The sequence below is a fragment of the Giraffa tippelskirchi genome, chromosome 6 (genome assembly GCF_054371585.1).
Source record: "Giraffa tippelskirchi isolate mGirTip1 chromosome 6, T2T-mGirTip1v1.2.pri, whole genome shotgun sequence".
In the NCBI taxonomy this organism is placed as follows: domain Eukaryota; kingdom Metazoa; phylum Chordata; class Mammalia; order Artiodactyla; family Giraffidae; genus Giraffa; species Giraffa tippelskirchi.
In genome coordinates, this window is record NC_137280.1 from 80,295,466 (window position 1) to 80,310,074 (window position 14,609).

The 14,609-nt window shown below is 41.8% G+C and overlaps 1 protein-coding gene across 2 annotated transcripts in view; it reads right to left on the minus strand.

Annotated features, from left to right (window-relative positions):
* The window catches only part of MAML1 (mastermind like transcriptional coactivator 1), a 78,100-nt gene that overhangs the window by 42,313 nt on the left and 21,178 nt on the right, over positions 1-14,609 (minus strand). The gene's annotated exons all lie outside the window — the stretch shown is intronic.

The window sequence follows — 14,609 nt, forward strand, 5'->3', positions numbered from 1 at the left end:
AAGAATATATAGAACCACACAAAACTTGGTAGGATGAAGGAACTAGGGGAAAAAATAGGAGTGTTAGTAGGACTGGACCTGCCCTCGGCAGGTGGGGGAACTGAAGCAGGGGTCTGATCCCCACATCGGGGCAATTGTCTGAGTCAGAGAAACATTTAAGGCTGAGAGTGAAACAGCTGATCTATGGCAGCCTAAATGGAATGAGAATCAGTCCTTGCCGCAGCCATACATACCCCGGACAGGGACGCAGGTCCCCTGGAAGTCTCAGCTGCTAGGAGCTGGAATTTAGGGATTGTGGAGCAACCCCAGGGCGAGGGCTGCTGTTGACTGTGGAGAGACAGATTGAAGGGATGTGAGGGAGGAGATTATGGTGGGAAATGCCTGTGGAGGAAAGCCGGGCAGCCATGGAAGCAAGGTGATACTGCTGAGTCATGTGAAGTGGGTGGAGCCATCACCATACCCTCTCTGCCCCCACATGCCAGCATTGGCAGCTGAACAATAGAGTCCATCAAATGCCTGACACACTGAATTACAGAGTAGGACCCCACCCAGGATGCCCCTTTAAGTGCCTGACACGCTGATCTACAGAGCAGAACCCCTGAACAATAGAGAGGCTGGCCCATCAAATGCCTGATGCACTGAAGTACAGAGAAGGACCTCAGGCAAGGTCCTCTAAGTGCCCAAATGGGAGGAACTGCGGAGAAAGACCGGCCAAAGAGGCCTTCTGATCACCAGCTACAAGAGGCTCGAGAAAAGACTCTGATAGGGCCATAACTCCTATGGCAGAGGCAGTCCGTGTCCTGCACACTTGGCACCGCCAGGGTCCCCGCAAGCCAAGCAGCTGCGCCACCTTCACACTTTACTCTCACTGGGGCAGAGCTGCCACAGGCGAAAATAAAAAATCTTTCATCTATACGCGCAGAGTCACTTTGGCCATGTCCAATTCTTTGCGACCCTGTAGACTGTGGCCTGCCAACCTTCTCTGTCAAGAATACTGGAGTGTATTGGCCAATACTGGTTGCCATGCCCTTCTAGGGCACTATATTTCCTGCTGCCCTAGCCGCCGACTCCCCCGAGTACCTGGTGCTGCCAGAACCCCTGCAACCCAAGCAGCTGCACCACCTCCACACCTGTCCCTCACAGGGGCAAACCCAAGTCCTCCAGGGCAGCCTCAGGAGCAAACCTCAGTGGACGACCCACATGCTGATGTGGAAATAAAACCACAACTGAAACCCAGGGGCAGTGTGGCTAAGGAAGAAGACCCAAAACGTTCCCATCAGCTGTACAAGCTGCAGGTTAAATCCACACGATCAACTAGGCAGACTCTTTGTTAATGGAATATATAAAAGGTCATTGAGAGCTCTCACAAAAGAGAACGCACTAGTTCTGATAGCTGTGGACATTGGAGGCAAGAACACAGAGGAGTAGGACCAGACTAGAATCTGAGCTGCCCCCACAGCAGGTCTAGCAATCAGCACAGTGCTGAGGGTCATCCTAGGGAGGTGAAGTGAACTGTGACTCCCAGAGAGGGAAAGGACTCTGACAGCAGTGACTCAAGAAAAATAGTTGTTGTTCTTATGTTTTGACTTGTTCTGTAGATCCTTTTGGATTTTCCCCCCTCTTGTAGTTGTTGATTTTATTGGCACTATGAAATCTAATTAAACTTTTAAGCTTTTTTTTTTCTCACTCACATTTTTTATTGTTGTCATAAACCTCTGCCTCTACGTTGGGCTTCTGCAGTTCTGTGGAGTTTTCCTTTCATTTTCTTTTCTCTTTTTTAAATTTAATTTTTAATTTTTTAAACCTATTGTTATTTTTTCTACATTTATTCCTCTGCTTTTCCTACTATTCTTTACCCCTTGCAGCTAATCTTTAATGTATATAAATCTTGTTTATCTACCTCTATTTAACTTTGCATAGCTATTCTTTCGCTCTTTTCTTTCTTTCCTCTCCTCTCAACATATTTGTTAGTTTTATTTTCACTGCTTTATTCCCCAATTGGCATCTTGCTTCAGGTTTGTTTTCCACTTCGTGCTTTAGTTAGTTTTGTTCTTAACTGGTAGATATAATTTTCAGTTTTCTTTGTTCACCAGGTCAACCTATTGTACTTTATTTCTGTTAGACTGTTTTGATGTTGCTTATGGGTGGATATGTATATGTGTATATTCAGTCACACTTTTTTATTGTTGTTATAAATCTCTGCCTCTACGTTGGGCTTTTGCAGTTCTGTGGAGTTTACTTTTTTTAATTTTTTCTTTTCTCTTTTTTATAATTTTAATTTTTAATCTTTTAAAACCTATTATACTTTTTCTACATTTATTCCTTTGTTTGTCTTTCCTACTGTTCTTTTCCCCTTGCAGTTAATCTTTAATGTATATAAATCTTCTTCATCTATCTCTATTTAACTTTGCACATCTATCCTTGCTTTCTTTTCTTTCCTCCTTTCCTCTCAACATATTTGTTAGTTCTGTTTTCATTGCTTTATTCCGCACTTGGCACCTTGGTTTAGTTTTGTTTTCTGGTTTGTGCCTTAGTTACTTTTGTTCTTAACTGGTAAATATAATTTTTGATTTCCTTTGTTTGCTGGGTCAATCTACTGTACTTTATTTTTGTTCAACTGTTTTGACTTTGCTTATGGATGTATATGTCTATGTGTATATTCCATTATTTTAATTATCATTTGCCTGATTTTGTAACTGCCATTTGTCTGGGGTTCATCTTTGGTTTCTTGTTTTTGGATATTTGTTTTGATCTCACTTAATGCCATAACAAACCACTTCTGGAATCTTCATTCCTACCAGAGATCAAGCCCTGAGCCTTTGGAGTGGGAGCACTGACTCCAAGACCCTAGACTACCAGAGAACTACACCTAGGGAGTATCAAATAGTGAGAACTCACACAAAGGAAACCACTTGAATACAAGACCCAGCATCACCCAACCACCAGTAGCACCCTGTGCAGGAAGCCTCATCTAAACAACAAATAAAACAAAAATACAAACCCAGTCAACAGCAGACAAGATTACCAACTCACTCAGCCTTGCCCACCGGAGGAAAAGCAAACCAAAAACTCAGGAGAAATCTCAACCTACAGAAGCTTACACAAACCATTGGATCAACCTTAGGAGGGCAGAAACCAAAAGGAAGAAGCAATTCAACCTTGAAGCCTGGGAAAAGGGGACCTCAAACACAATAAGTTAAAAAAATAATAATAATGAAAGGCAGAGAAATACTACACAAATGAAGGAACAAATCAGAAACACAGAAGTCTAAATAGATGAAGAGGATATAGGGAAACAACCTGAAAAAGAATTCAGAATAATAATAGTAAAGATGATCAAAAACCTTGAAAACAAAATGAAGAAAATGCAAGAATCAATTAACAAAGACCTAGAAGAATTAAAGAATAAACACAGAGACAAACAACACAATTACTGAAATTAAAAATACTCCAGAAGGAATCAATAGCAGAATATCTGAAGCAGAAGAACGAATCAGTGAGCTGGAAGATAAAATGGTGGAAATAACTTCTGAAGAGCAGAATAAAGTAAAAAGAAACTGAGGACAGTCACAGAGACCTCTGGGACCATATCAAACACACCAACATTTGAATTACAGGGGTCCCAGAAGAAGAGGAGAAACAGAAAGGGTATGAGAAAAATTTTGAAGAGATTGTAGTTGACAATTTCCCCAACATGGCAAAGGAAATAGTCAACTTCAAGAGGCGCAAAGAGTCCCGTACAGGATAAACCCAAGGAGAAACATGCCAAGACACATACTAATCAAACTAACAAAGACTAAACACAAAGAAAGAATATTAAAAGCAACAAGGGAGAAGCAACAAGTAACATACAAGGGAAACCCCAAATGTTTAACAGCTGATCTTTCAGCAGAAACTCTGAAGGCCAGAAGGGAATGGCAGGATATATTCAAAGTACTGAAAGGGAAAAATCTACAACCAAGATTATTGTACCCAGCAAGGATCTCATTCAAAATTGATGGAGAAATAAAAAGCTTTTCAGACAGCAAAGGTTAAGAGAATTCAGTACCACCAAACCAGCTTTACAACAAATGTTAAAGGGACTTATATAGTCAAGAAGTACAAGAGAAGGAAAAAGATCTACAAAATCAACCCCAAACAATTAAGAAAATGGCAATAGGGACATATATATCACTAATTACTTTAAATGTAAATGGATTAAATGCTCCAACCAAAAGACACAGACTGGCTGAACGGATACAAAAGCAACACCCATATATATGCTGTCTACAAGAAACCCACTTCAGACCTAAAGACACATATAGACTGAAAGTGAAAGGATAGAAAAATATATTCCATGCAAATGGGAAGCAAAAGAAATCTGAGTAGCAATCCTCATATCAGACAAAATAGACCTTAAAATAAAGAAGATTACAAGAGATAAGGAAGGACACTACATAATGATCAAGGGATCAATCCAAGAGGAAGACATAGCAATTGTAAAATCTATGCACCCAACATAGGAGCACCTCAATACATAAGACAAACAGACATAAACTAACAGACATAAAAAGAGAAACGGACAGTAACACAATCATAGTAGGAGACTTTAACACCCCACTCACACCAATGGACAGATCATCAAAACAGAAAATTAATAAGGAAATGCAAGTCTTAAAAGATATATTAGATGAGATGGATCTCATTGATACCTTCAGGACATTCCATCCAAATGCAGAAGAATACACCTTCTTCTCAAGTGCACATGGAACATTCTCCAGGATAGACCACATCTTGGGCCACAAATCAAACCTTAGTAGATTTAAGAAAATTGTAATCATATCAAGCATCTTCTCTGACCACAACGCTATGAGACCAGATATCAATTACAAGAAAATAACTGTAAGAAACACAAACACATGGAGATTAAACAATATGTTTCTAAATAACCAACAGGTTACTGAAGAAATAAAAAGGGAAATCAAAAAATTTCAAGAAACAAATGACAATGAAAAACACGACGACTCAAAACCTATGGGATGCAGCAAAAGCAGTTCTAAGAGGCAAGTTTATAGCAATACAATCCTACCTCAAGAAAAAAGAAAAACATCGAATAGACAACCTAACTTTACACCTAAAACAACTGGAAAAAGAAGAACAAACCCCCCCCCCCAAATTAGTAGAAGGAAAGAAATCATAAAGATTCAAGCAGAAATAAATGAAAAAGAAATGAAAGAAACAATAGTAAAAATTAATAAAACTAAAAGCTGGTTCTTTGAGAAGATAAACCAAACTGACAAACCGTTGGCCAGACACATCAAGAAAAAAAGAGAAAAAAATCAAATCATCAAAGTAAGAAATGAAAAAGGAGAGGTTACAACAGACAATGCAGAAATACAAAGGATTATAAGAGACTATTATGAACAATTATATGAACTATTATATGGCAATAAAATGGATAACCTGGGAGAAATGGACAGATTCTCAGAAAAGTTCAATCTTCTAAGACTTAGCCAAGAAGAAATAAAAATTATGAACAATCCAATTACAAGCACTGAAATTGAAGCTGTGATCAAAAATCTCCCAAAACACAAAAGCCCAGGACCAGATGGCTTCACAGGAGAATTCTACCAAACATTTAGAGAAGAGTTAATGCCTATCCTAAATCTTTTTCCAAAAACTGCAGAGGAAGGAACACTTCCAAACTCATTCTATGAGGCCACCATCACCCTGATACCAAACCAGACAAAGACAACACAAGAAAAGAAAATTACAGGCCAATATCACTGATGAACAGAGATGCAAAAATCCTCAACAAAATTTTAGCAAACAGAATTCAGCAACACATCAAAAAGCTCATACACCATGATCAAGTTGTTTCCAGGAATGCAAGGATTCTTCAATATATGCAAATCAATCACTGTGATACACCATATTAACAAACTGAAAGATAAAAACCATATGATAATCTCAATAGATGCAGAAAAAGCCTATGGCAAAATTCAGCACCCATTTATGATTAAAATTCTTCAATAAATGGGCATAGAAGGAACCTACCTCAACACAGTAAAGGCCACATATGATAAGCCTACAGCAAACATTATTCTCAATGGTGAGAAACTGAAAGCATTCCCTCTACAATCAGGAACAGACAAGGGTGTCCACTTTCACCACTATTATTTTACATCATTCTGGAAGTCCAGGCTACAGCAATCAGAGAAAAAAAGAAATAAAAGGAATCCATATAAGAAAAGAAGTAAAGCTCTCACTGTTTGCAGATGACATGATACTGTACATAGAAAACCCTAAAGATAGTATCAGAAAGTTACTAGAGCTAATCAGTGAATTTAGCAAAGTTGCAGGATACAAAAATCAATACACAGAAATCACTTGCATTTCTATACACTAACAATGAAAAATCAGAAAGGGCAATTAAGGAATCAATCCCATTCACCATTGCAACAAAAAGAATTAAATATCTAGGAATAAACTTATCTAAGGAGACAAAAGAACTGTACACAGAAAATTATAAGACACTGATGAAAGAAATCAAAGATGGCATAAATAGATGGAAAGATATTCCATGTTCCTAGGTAGGAAGAATCAATATTGTGAAAATGACTATACTACCAAATGCAATCTACAGATTCAATGCAATCCCTATCAAATTACCAATGGCATTTTTCACAGAACTAGAACAAAAAATTTCACAATTCATATGGAAACACTAAAGACCCCGAATAGCCAAAGCAGTTTTGAGAAAGAAGAATGGAGCTGGAGGAATCAGGTTTCCTGACTTCAGATTATACTACAAAGCTACAGTCATCAAGACAGTATGGTACTGGCACAAAAACAGAAATATAGACCAATGGAACAAGATAGAAAGCCCAGAAATAAACCCATGCACCTATGGGTACCTTATTTTTGACAAAGGAGGCAAGAATATACAATGGAGCAAAGAGAGCGTCTTCAATAAATGGTGCTGGGAAAACTGGACAGCTACATGTAAAAGAATGAAATTAGAACACTTCCTAACACCATACACAAAAATAAACTCAAAATGGATTAAAGACCTAAATGTAAGACCAGAAACTATGAAACTGTTAGAGGAAAACATAGGCAGAACACTCGATAACATAAATGAAAGCAAGATCTTCTATGACCCACCTGTTAGAGTAATGGAAATAAAAACAAAAGTAAACAAGTGGGACCTGATTAAACTTAAAAGCTTTTGCACAGCAAAGGAAACTATAAGCAAGGTGAGAAGACAACCCTCGGAATGGGAGAAAATAATAACAAATGAAACAACTGACAAAAGATTAATTTCGAAAATATACAAGCAGCTCATACAATGCAATACCAGGAAAACAAACAACCCAATCAAAAAGTGGGAAAAAGACCTAAACAGAGATTTCTCCAAAGAAGACAAGCAGATGGCCAACAAACACATGAAAAGATGCTCAACATTGCTCATTATTTTAGAAATGCAAATCAAAACTACAGTAAGATATCACCTCACACTGGTCAGAATGGCCATCATCAAAAAGTCTACAAACAATAAATGCTGGAGGGTGTGGAGAAAAGGGAAGGCTGTTGTACTGTTGGTGGGAATGTAAACTGATACAGCCACTGTGGAAGACGGTATGGAGATTCTTTAAAAAACTAGGAATAAAACCACCATATGACCCAGCAATCCCACTCCTAGGCATATACCCTGAGGAAACCAAAATTGAAAAAGACACATGTATCCCATTGTTCATTGCAACAGTATTTACAGTAGCTAGAACATGGAAGCAACTAAATGTCCATCGAGAGATGAATGGATAAAGAAGCTGTGGTACATATACACAATGGAATATTACTCAGCCATAAAAAGGAATGCCTTTGAGTCAGTTCTAATGAGGTGCATGAACCTAGAATCTATTACACAGAGTGAATGAAGTAAGTCAGAAAGAGAAAGATAAATTCTAATGCACATATATGGAATCTAGAAAAATGGTGAAGAATTTACTTACAGGGCAGCAATGGAGAAACAGACATAAAGAACAGACTTGTAGACATGGGTAGAGGGGAGGAGAGGGTGAGGTGTATGGAAAGAGTAACATGGAAACTTACACTACCATATGTAAAATAGACAGCCATTGGGAATTTGCTGTATGGTACAGGAAACTCAAACAGTGGCTCGTGTCAACCTAGAGGGGTGGGATGGGGAGGGAGATGGGAGGGAAGTTCAAAAGGGAAGGCTAGATGTATACTATGGCTGATTCACGTTGAGGTTTGACAGAAAACAACAAAATTCTGTAAAGCAATTATCCTTCAATGAAAAATATATTAAAAAAAAAATCTGTGGGACTTCCCAGGTGGTCCAGTGGCTGGGAATTCGCTTGCAATGCAGGGGACTTGGGTTCAACCCCTGGTCCAGGAGGATACCACATGCGAGGGGCAACTAAGCCCATGCGCCACAACTACTGAAGCCTGTGAGCCTAGACCTTGAGCTCCGTAATAAGACTAGCCCCACTCGCCACAACTAGAGAAAGCCCATGGGCATCAATGACAACCCAGTAAAGCCAAAAATAAATAAAAATTATTTTTAGAAAAGATTTTGTATTCTTTTTTTGGTACTCAGTTTTCAAAATCCAGTTATGAATTTTACAGTTTCAGCAAAATTTAATTTGGACTAGACACACAGTCGGTAAAGAATCTGCCTGTAATGCAGTTCAATCCCTCGGTTAGAAGATCCCCTGGAGAAGAAAATGGCAATTGACTCCAGTATTCTTGTTAAATGTTAAAGTGCTGTACTCAATATGCCAGCAAATCATGAAAACTCAGCAGTGGCCACAGGACTGGTAAAGGTCAATTTTCATTCCAATCCCAAAGAAGGGCAATGCCAAAGAATGTTCAAACTACCGCACAATTGCACTCATCTTACATGCTAACAAAGTAATACTCAAAATTCTCCAAGCCAGGCTTTAGCAGTACATGAACCGTGAAATTCCAGATGTTCAAGCTGGATTTAGAAAAGGCAGAGGAACCAGAGATCAAATTGCCAACATCTGCTGGATCATCAAAAAGGCAAGAGAGTTTCAGACAAACATATACTTCTGCTTTACTGATTATATACCAAAGCCTTTGACTGTGTGGATCACAACAAACTGTGGAAAATTCTTCAAGAAATGGGAATACCAGACCACCTTACCATCTTACCTGCCTCCTGAGAAATCTGTATGCAGGTCAAAAAGCAACAGTTAGAACCGGACATGGAACAACAGACTGGTTCCAAATTGGGAAAGGAGTACGTAAAGGCTATATATTGTCACCCTGCTTATTTAATTTACATGCAGAGTACATCATGCGAAATGCCAGGCTGGATGAAGCACAAGCTGGAATCAAGATAGCCAGGAGAAATATCAATAACCTCACATACACAGATGACACCACCCTTATGGCAGAAAGTGAAGAAGAACTAAAGAGCCTCTTGATGAAAGTGAAAGAGGGGAGTGAAAAAGCTGGCTTAAAACTCATCATTCAAAAAACTAAGACCATGGCATCTGGTCCCATCACTTCATGGCAAATAGATAGGGAAAGAATGAAAACAGTGAGAGACTTTACTTTCTTGGGCTTCAAAATCAAGGCATATGGTGGCTGCAGCCATGAAATTAAAAGACACTTGCTCCTTGGAAGAAAAGCTATGACAAACCTAGACAGCATATTAAAAAGCAAACTTTGCTGACAAAGGTCCATCTAGTCAAAGCTATGGTTTTTCCAGTAGTCATGTATGCATGTGAGAGTTGGACCATAAAGAAAGCTGAGCACCAAAGAATTGATGCTTTTGAACTGTGGTGCTGGAGAAGACTCTTGAGAGTCCCTTGGACTGCAAGGAGATCCAGCCAGTCCAACCTAAAGGAAATCAGTCCTGAATATTCATTGGAAGAACTGATACTGAAGCTGAAACTCCAATACGTTGGCCACCTAATGTGAAGAACTGACTCACTGGAAAAGATCCCGATGCTGGGCAAGATTGAGGGCAGGAGAAGAAGGGGACAACAGAGGATGAGATGGTTGGATGGCATCAGTGACTTGATGGACATAAGTTTGAGGAAACGTCGGGAGTTGGTGATGGACAGGGAAGCCTGGTGTGCTGTAGTCCATGGGGTCGCAGAGAGTCAGATACAACTAAGTGACTGAACTGAAGTGATGATTCTTGCCTGGAAAATCCCATGGATGGAGGCGCCTGGCAGGCTACAGTCCATGGGGTTGCAAGACTCTGACACAACTTAACAACTAAACCACTAGACAAACTTCAAAGATTTAACAGTCCTCCATGGCTGGTGGCTATGGAGGCAGAGCTGGACGGCCCAGCTCTAGAAACCGAACTTGAACCCAAATTTTCAGGACAGCACTAAGACAAAAGGAGAGCTCCTAAACCTGCTGCCTCTTTCTGGCAGCAGGCCCCTCACTGCACACAGGGCTCCTTCTCACAGCCTGTCTTCCTGTGTCAGGAAAGCTGAACTTCCACACACCAGGACCTGTAACGACTCTGCATGGGTAGCTACCTGGCCAGGAAGCCTCGGCCTTGCCCCTTCTCAGGTTCTCCCAACCTCCTTATCATCTCATTCAGAGTATTCAACCAGAACCTACTGAGCGCTCACCAAGCGAGCCACTGCCTGGGCCTTGGGGATATAGCAGGGAACAAAACAGACAAATCCTTCGCTTTCCTAGAGTCGAAATTTTAATCAACTTGTGCTCCCAAGGAAATAAAAGCATAGAAAGGGAGTTTTGTGAGGGCTTATGATTTTTTAAATCTGCTCAGTAAAGGCCACACTGAGTGTTGAGAATTCTGAACTGGAATCTGTGAGAGACGACGAGTGAGCCATGCCATCTCTTGGAAGAGTGACACGGAGGCCACATGGGAGTGTGCCTAGTGGTGCTGACGGGGAGCATGAAGAGATGGTGCCAGAAAGCACCGAGGAGGAGGAGGAGGAGGGGGAGAGAGAGAGGGCAGGAAAGACAGGAGCACCACACTGCACAGGGTCTGTGGGCGCTGGTTAAAGGCTGGCGAGATGGAAAACCTGCGGCAGGGTCCAGCAGGAGAACAAAATCATGCTGGCTGCAGGACAGAGATCACAGGAAGACCTGGGAAACAGGAAGAATGAGCAGGAGGCGGTGATCCAGGTAAGAGAAACAGTGGCCTTGGGGAGGATACGCGGTAGAGAGTCCCTGTGTCCATGCAGGAGACGGGGGGGTTAATCCCTGCTCCAGGAAGAGCCCACGTCCCTGTGCCCATGCAGGAGACAAGGGTTTAATTCCTGGTCCAGGAAGACCCCACATGCCATGGAGCGGCTAAGCTTATGAGGCACAGCTATGGAGTCTGAGCCCACACGCCCTAGAGCCCATGCTCTGCAACACAGCAGCCACTGCAGTGAGAAGCCCACACACCGCAACTAGAGAGTGGCCCTCTCACACCCAAACTGGAAAAAAGCCTGCGCAGCAACGAAGATCCAGCACAGCAAAAAGAATACTTTTTTTTTTTTTTTAAAGAAAGAAATAATGGCCCAGATCGGGGTGACAGTAGCAGAGGTGGTGAGCTGTGGCCAATTCTGGATGTATGTTGAAGGTGGAACTGCTAAGGTTTGCTGATAGGGTTTTGCCCAAAGGTCTTTGGAAAAAGTGTGTACCTGGCAGACTCCTGTGTGGATAGAGCAGAGTAAGAAATGACAGGTGGCAGCAGAGAGGTCAGGTTCATTGGTGCTGTTTTGATGGACTCCCAGGCCTGTGATGGGGAGAGGCCATGGGTGTGTGGTGTTAAGGATGGAGGTGAGCAGGCAGAGAAGTGCATGTCCCAGGAACACAGGGAGCTATGTGGGCATCCCTCGGCACGCCACAGTAAAGAGCTCCTAGTGCCCACAGTAAAGTCTTCCTCAATTCCCAGAGGCGACTGCAGAGTTTCCCACGGGCTTCTCCTGTTACCCTCTAATGTGGCACGCGTAACACAGCACAGGGGTAGCCCGTCTCTGTCAGCCCCAAAGGAAGGGTCACTCCCTCATTCCACTCTGTCCTTTCAGCACTAGATTGGGACTTGTGTCATTAACACTGAGCAGTAAACAGACCTCTAAATTCTGCCTGGTGGTTCAGATTGCCAGGTTTGCCAAACCAGTTCATACTTCATTTGATGAAAAAGGCCAGCAGGAGATCAAAACCAACAAAATAAAAACAAACGTTTAAAAAGAGATCCCCTGGGCCTCCCCAGGGGTACTGTGAGTAAGAACCCACCTGCCGATGCAGGGGACGCTGGTCTGGGAAGATCCCACACACCTCAGGGCAACTAAGCCTGTGTGCCACGACCTCTGAGCCCACGCACCCAGAGCGTGTGCTCGGCAGCAATAGAAGCCACCACATGGAGAAGCCTGAGCACCGCAACTAGAGAGCAGCCCTTGCTCACTGCAGCTACAGAGAACCTGAGCACAGCAACAGAGACCCAGCACAGCCAAAAATAAATAAAAATTAAAAACAAAATAAACATGAAAAGAAATCTCCTAAAGCAGTAACAGTTATCATTTATTAAGTACATATTCTGTGCTAGGCAGAGTAACTCTGCAAAGCATTGTTAACACCATTTTACATGGAAGGAAACTAAGGCTCAGAAAGGGTAAAGACGGCAACAGGAAGATCAGCAGTAATTGTAACTCAAAAGCAATAGGAGAAGCGTGTGTGTGTGGAATGAACATGGGAGTGACAGTTGCTCACATCTCAATAATCCTGCTCACGTCTAGAAGACACAATAGAGAACACTGGGAAACACGAGCTGCAAACATCCACCTGCAGCCTCACAGCTCCCTACTATAGGCTAGGGTTGCACAGTTACAGAACACACATAAATCCCTAACTCTCCACATAACAACTTACACAGACTGCACACATGTGCTCAAGCTATACCTCAGAATCCAACCTATGACTAGACTTTCTAATAAAAACATTTAGGACAACAGTGTAAAAGGTTATACTCTTTTTATGTGGTTTTCCATACATTTGTCAGCCGGATTCTACGTGAGTGCTCTAGGTGTCTCTTGAGATGTGCATTCACATAAGACATGCTATCTCTTCTTCTAGGGGAGCCTGTCTGGTTTCCCTCTGACACGCTCTTATGCGGACTGACTAGTGTCATTCTGAGGCTCCTATTCACTGGGGCCTGGAGCACTGGTTCTTCACGGAGTCTGGAGCATACCAAACTGTGCAACTATAGCATTGGTTCTCCTGGGTCTTCAGCTTGCCAACTGCAGATCTTGGGACTTATCCATCTCTGTCACTGTGTGAGCCAACTCATTACAATAAAACCAGTCAGTGCCCCCCTCCCCACCCCCATATGTATGTCTCCTAATGGTACTGTTTCTCTAGAGAACCCTAATATAATAAAGTCTTCAAGGCTTTTATGATTTGACATGTTTACATCTCCAGGATTTTTGCTCAATACATCCTTCTTCTATTACATTTTTCCTTTGCAATTAAAATCTTTTCGTTGTGAAAGATATCACAATATATGCATATATAAAGAGTAATAATAAAATGAACACTGTGTATCAACTGCTCAAGTTAAGAAACAAGAGTCCAGCACTTTAGAATGCTGGCACTCAAAGTATTGTCCCACAAAAGAATGAGCATCACCTGGAATGTTTAAAAAATGCTGACTCTCAGCCTCCTCCTCTGCCCTAGAATCTGCGTTTTAACAGGATCTCCAAGTGATTCATATGCACATTAAGTCAGATTAGTGCTCCTTAGAAGCCCGTTTCTCTTCTCTTCAACACTTGCCACAAATAATTAATATCCTGATTTTGTGTTAATTGCTTTTAATAATAGTTCTGCCCCCATCATGTAATCTATCCCCAAACCACATAGCACCTAGTCCTGACAATGGAGGGCTAGCGAACACCAGCCATGCGAGGAGAGGGCAGCACTGCCCCCACTGGACAGAGGCTCCAGAAGGAGGGAATCAGAGCAGTCTCGGGTCATGGTCTGACTTCCGCTTCCATGGAAGCTGACAAGGCCCCCTCTGAGTAAGATGCAAGCAAGGTCACAAGTCAGTCTTGGGAAACACAGGGTTTTCCACAGTTGGGTACCTGCCAAGACAAGCAGCATGCAGGCCAGGCACTGGACATGCAGCAGGAGTCTGGTCTGTAAGAGTGGGCTGATCTGTACTTCGGCTTGAGTCCAATGTGTCCTACTTACTGGTCTCAGGGAAAAGTTGAAAACTTCCATGAGTGTCCTTGGCAAAGCTTGAAAAGAAGACATGATCAGGATAAGCCAGGTACTGATGAGAATCTGGGCCAAGTTCTTTTGGCATTCTGTCCTCAGTATGGAATTGGAGATCTTAGAGCTGACAGTCTATGCGCTGGGTCACACTGCAGCAGTGTGGCTCAGCTGCCTGTCACACCTGATGCAGAGCTGTCATGCTGGGATCACTTTTCATCCTCCTCCAAGTGAAATCTTGCCGTTTTTTCCTGCTGGATCTCTTATTTTCTTTGTCTCATGTTTTACTCTTCCTTGATTTGTTCTTTCAATTTTGATGGCATATTTCTTACAGTAACTTCTTAAGAAAAGGTATGTGACAGTTAAAATTTTTTAAATCTCTGATTTCT